The sequence below is a fragment of the Marmota marmota genome, unplaced genomic scaffold (assembly GCF_001458135.2).
Source record: "Marmota marmota marmota unplaced genomic scaffold, marMar, whole genome shotgun sequence".
Classification (NCBI taxonomy): Eukaryota; Metazoa; Chordata; class Mammalia; order Rodentia; family Sciuridae; genus Marmota; species Marmota marmota.
The window spans coordinates 12,981,483-12,987,525 of record NW_026000019.1 but is presented as its reverse complement, the minus strand read 5'-3'; the positions used below and the strand labels follow the sequence as shown (position 1 = coordinate 12,987,525).

Genomic DNA, 6,043 nt, shown 5'->3' with positions numbered 1-6,043 from the left:
ATGCTGGCGGCGGCGGGAGGAAGGGCACAGCCCGGGCCGGGGCCGGGGCAGGCTAGTGGGAGGGCGAGCCGCAGGTGGGGGAGTCGCGGTGTGAGGGCAGCCCCGGGTTGCCGCGGTTCCGCGCTAACCTCCTCCCGGCTCACCCTGACCTCTCGTCCCCACCCTGGGCGAGCGCCCCCTCGACAAGGTTAGGTCTTGTTTCCCTCCGCTCACCTCTCACCAAGGAATCCTGCTTTTCTGAGATTAGCCCCTCCACTGATTTCCTTCATGCCACCGAGCGGAGCGCTTCGGCTTTCCCCCACTTGGCCAATGTTGACAAAGGCTTTGTAACAGGATTGAAACTTGGTTTAAATGTATATCACAAATGCAGTGGTTATAGTTTACAGACGTATTGTAACCAGCGATTCGGTTTTGTTAAGACAGTGGCTTGTCTTTTTTACTGATTGCATGAAGTGTACAGAGTAATCACACATTCTTTGGTTTGGGCTCTTATATTAATATGTTTTGGATGAAGGGAAGAATGAGGAGGGAGGAAAAATTATATAAAAATTTCAGTTTGTCTGCTAAGTTTTTGTTAGCTAGGGAGATTATTACTATATTGTAAACACTGTATCTTACCTATGTATTACAGAAATTATGCTCCCCTTTCCTCCCAGATTCTGTGATAACAGCTCCTGGAAGGTATTCATTAGTGATAAGAAACCTATGTCAATACAGGAAAAAGTAAAGATAATGAAACCATTTATATGTTTAGAATATATTTATATATTTAGAAGGTAAGAAACCTGAAGGGCTTTAAGCATTGCAATAGCTTATTCTCAGTAGCTAGTTCAGCTCCTGGATAGAGAAAGACTTATCTGTAACCTCCAGGAATTCACATTTATGTTATGTTCAGGAACAAAGAGTATAAAATCAATATGAATACATATATACTAGCCAGATTTTATGAATTGAACTATTTTAGTTTTCTATTTAATTTTTATATAAGTTTAGTAATAAGATGTTTAGGTAACAGCAGTGAATTCATTTATTCATTTTAATAATTGAAGAAGATAGATAAAAAGATGTAGGTAGGTTAAACAGAATCTTAAAGATTTTAAATTTACTTATAACAGAGTGTTTGATAATTGTCAGAAAAGAATGCTCTAGAATTATCAATGCCTTCTTGTCACTTAATTTTCTTGTAGTGTTTTGTGACCACATTTTGTAAGAGAAGGGGCTAACACTTTGGTCTGTAGAGTTGTTGATTTATTGTTTGTAATATGTTCGGTTAGTTTTAAAACCTTGGCTAGAGTCCAGATGATGAATTTTATTGAAAGAAGGGTATTGGTCTTCCATCTTTCTAGTAGTAATTTTCAGCACCACTGCCAGTTCTTCATAGAGGCTTAGGACATGAGAATGCTGAACCACAGCTTATTCTTGTTACATAGTGTAGAATGCTTGATTTGGGCAGAAGTTACAGTGGCTGGATATTCTGTGATTCATTTTAAGTATTTCAACACTTCACTGTTTCATAGAATTAATTTGGAAAATCTGGAGCCAAAAGGAGAAGCAAAAGATTAAGTTTGAAAATGGAATTAACTCTTGATTTGTAATGTCAGCTTTGTACATAGAGAAACCTCATTCACATAGTCCATTTGGATGCTATTTCTAAATGATTGCTCTTGGTTGGACACATAGGGACAAAATTCTTGAGCTTATGTGTGACTGCATTATCTTTCTGAGGCCAATTGTATTTTTTTTTAAATTCACATATTGTGGATAATTTGCTTTCAGTTATAATTACTTGCAATTTGATTCTATAGAGAGTTCCTACTGTTTGACTCCTGTCCTGGAAAAACTTATTGTTTGATAGGCAAAATTAAATAAGGGGCATTTTTCTTTTAATTGAAATCATTAGAGAAATTTGTAGAGGGTTGGAATCTTTGTGTTGTATTGTTTCTGAAGAGTTGATGCTGTTCCTTTAAAAACAATAAAGGGATATGAGTGAGCACATTTATAGGTTCCAGGAATGTGAGCAGCTTAAAAGTTTAGGGAAAAAGGACTTGGCTAGAGAAAAGGACCTTCTCATAATTCAGGGATATGTACTTTCTCATGTCTGAACATGATGCTCCTAAAACACATTTAGTAGAACAGACACTTGGATTTGTTTTTCAGGCACTGGTGATGACATTTTGGTATACTACTCTTGATTTCTAGCCTAGGCTGCTTTCTAGTGCTGTGAACCAATGTGACCTATTCAGCTTCTTTGGTTTTTATGTCATCTTACTATTTTAAATATTACTTGAATTAAGCAGAGCTTTAGATAGAAGCTGAAAATTTTGTTCACAACTATAATTTTATGTAATAGTTATATACAACATTTTATATACATGGCGGCATAATAAGTGCTAGTTCTTGTGTTTGTTAGCCTTGAGACCCTGGGACAATCTTTTTGTCTTTCCAGAACTCTTTTCTGTTAAAAAAAAATGAATATAGGACCAGAATTTCTCAAGGTCTCTTCTATTTCCTAAGTTTTTTACTTAACTATTTTGTGTGTGAGAAGGGATGGGTCAAACCCAGGGCCTCACACATGGTAGGCAAGTTTTCTACCCCCAAGCTATATCCCTAGATTATTTTATTTTGAGATAGGATCTCACTAAGATGGCTGGGCTGTCTTGAACTTGTGCTCCTCCTATCTCAGCCTCCTGAGTAGCTAATATTATAGGCATGCACCACCACACTTTTAATGGATTGTTAAAATTATTAACAATTGTAGCCCTTCAATATCCTGAAATTATTAAAGTTTGTAATTTAAAATGTGGAGTTCATGGATTAGTCTTAATAGGAAAATAATAAGCATAAAAGCATAAAAGAATAGAACAACATGAAGAAACCATGTAAAGAAAATCTATTTGCATTTGTGAATAATTTTTATGAAGAAACAACATAAATGAGCAGAGACTATCTGTTTCCCAGCAATATATTTGATTATACATCTCAACATATAAAATAGAGGGCTGGGGATATAGTTCAGTTGGTAGAGTACTTGCCTCACATGCAGAGTTCAATCCCCAGCAACACACAGACACACACACACACGAATATGTCTTTATCAGACTTTTTTGATTTAGAATCAGCGATTGTGTTTTTTTAGAGCTCTGTAATAGATTAATCAGAATTAACTTAGACCAGTTTCATCCAAATAGACTAGTATGACCATGTTAATATTTTACAGAATATTAGCAAAAGAAGCAAACATATTTGGTGACTTAAGCGGCTGACTTGTTTTCTTCCCTAGGGTCCTGTGCTTTTTTGGTTTCTCAGGAATCCAGAATGTTTTTTTTTTTTCCCCCCAGTGTATACTGTAGTTGTGTAAGATAATAAAATGATGAGGCCTTTACATTACAGAATTTTAGAGCTGAAAGGGAATTGAAAGATTGTTTACCTCTTTGTTTTTCCAGGCAAGAAAACTTAGGTCCAAAGAGGTTCAGCCATTTGGTTAGTGTATGGCACCCCCACCCCACTATGTGCACTGCCCCCAATCATGCGGCACCATGCACACCCCTCCCCCAACACACACACACACACACAGCTAGTCTCTTTGGCTTTAGATGTGTAAGCATTGGGAGTCAGGTCACACTAGCTGTGTAACCCTGATTTAATCACTTTCTCACTGGCTTGTTTAAGGTTCATCAATAATGCTAAGAGAACTAAACTTGATGGTTTCTAAGCTCACAGACTCTTATTATCTAAGGACCCATCTAACTTTAAATTTTTGTGCTTTATTATAGTTTAATCATGTTTGTTTCATGAAAGGATAGAACTTAAAGGATTGTTTTATAAATCATCATCTTAATAAATACCCTTTAAAATTTTTTTGATGAGGTTTTGATCTTTGAATAGAAAGCTAACCCAATGAAACTCTTTTAACTTTTAACTTAAATAAAAGAAGGCTGGTCTTTTTTTTTTTTTTTAATTGCAGGATTTGGGAAAGGAGAGATCCTGCATAAACTGTACTTTCTTATTTTTAAATATAAGGAAACATTGAAATAACATTATGATTTTCAATTATAGAACTCTCCCATGAGGCCAGTTTTGTTGCAGGCTTCAATTTCTCAAAGGTATTATATTGATTAGTTAGGGTTAACTTGCCTTGCTGGAACTTGTTTGAAATTTCCAGTTTGGCCACCCGATGGGGCACAAGCCACACTTTTTCTCTAAGGCACTTCTGCAAATAAAAGTACAGTATAGTATATTTAAGATAACACTTGTAAATGACTATGGTAGTGAGATGTCTGGCGTTTATAAATGTTTCTTACATGAGTGAATGAATGTTGTAGAGATAGGAAGCTGTAACTGTTCTTTATTATCATTGTATGCTAGTGTGAGTATGCTAGTAAGATTATCCTTGTCCATCCATCCCTGAAGGTTGGTTTTGGATCAACTTTTGGGTGAAGGCCCAGATCATAAGAACCTAAGAATCTTATTTGACCTGAGGTGACCATGGAAAATTAGTCCTGGCTTCAAACTTAGTCCTGTTCTGGAAAGTATTTGAGAGACTGATCAAGTCATGCAAGTGATTTCAGGTATATTTGAGTTGAAGGCCCCAAAGCAGTATACCCAGTACCCCCATGGAATAAAATAAGATAGTATTAGAACTGTTCATTTTATTTATTTTTATGCATATGGAAAGGAAGAAATAAAATTTCACTAATATTTAACAAGTGGATTGATGTAGTACTCTTGCTAAGGAACCTATACACAAGAATTCTGAGGGAAACAGGATTGCCCATGTTTTTCTTACTTGTTCTCTTTCAGCAGATAGCAATTAATCCAGTAATGGGAGCCTAATTAAGTTAATATATAAATATTATTAAGTTTTAACCAAACTAACCTTATGAAGTGGACAAAACTTAAAAAGTCCCTGTAAAGAAGTCAAAACAAGGGCTGGGGGTGTAGCTCAATGGTAGAGTGCTTGCCTAGCATGTGTGAGGCACTAGGTTTCCATCCTCAGAACCACATAAAAATAAATGAAGGTATTGTGTCCAACTACAACAACAACAACAACAAGGAAGCCAAAATAATAATATCAATAATACCAAGCACTAGTAAACAAGAAGAAAATAACAGAACTGACAGTTCTATTTCTAGTACTAGCTTTTGGTCATCCGAATTACAGATATAAACAAGAACATTTTAATGCTAAGTATACTGAGAAATTTCAAAATTATGAAGACATTAGGATAACTCTGAAATAAAGTTACAGCCACTGTCATCCACAGTTAACTCCACTCTGTGTTATATATTATGAATATTCTGCCTTGTAAGGTCTAGTTTTCAGTTCATATCCATTATAATTAAGTTCAAAATGGACTTGAATTTTGAATTAGACCTTTGAAATACTTTGATTATCTCTTAGATATAAAGTATTTTTGTACTATTTGTGAATGAAAGATAAAAATTATTTTATCCTTGTTTCATCTTTGTAAAACTTTTAACTTAAAAATTCTTTATTTTGGGCTGGGGCTGTGATCAGTGGTAGAGTGCTCGCCTAGCACGTGCGAGGCACTGGGTTCCATCCTCAGCACCACATAAAAATAAATAAATAAAATAAATATATTGTGTCCAACCACAACTAAAAAAATTTAAAATTCTTTGTTTTATAGCATACACAGTTGTAGGTGGGTATAAGTTATAAATAGATATACATATACTGGAGGTGCATAATAAAATTTTTTAAAAAATGGGTAGGCATGTGCCATTATAGAAGTTTGGAAGATGTTGCCCAAGATTAACCAAAGCTGGTTTATGGGTTGCCTGATGTTGAATTGGTTTTTAGGATTGAGAGAGAGTTAAAAGTTACTAGGGTTCTCTTGCCCAGTGTATTTGCCTTTTCAGATCTTTTCTTACTGAGTAAATGCAAAAAAAAGCCAAGTACACAAAGTTCACAAACAAAAATCTTAAAAATCATTTATTGATTCAATAAATAAATATTTATAGAACTTTATTATTTGCTATGTAGGCTGATAGATTCTGGCTCTCTCATAACCTTAAAAAATAG

The 6,043-nt window shown here is 35.2% G+C and overlaps 1 protein-coding gene across 1 annotated transcript in view; it reads left to right on the top strand.

Moving 5' to 3' along the window:
* Positions 1-6,043, top strand: part of Xpr1 (xenotropic and polytropic retrovirus receptor 1) — a 172,470-nt gene that overhangs the window by 534 nt on the left and 165,893 nt on the right. The window lies entirely within an intron of this gene.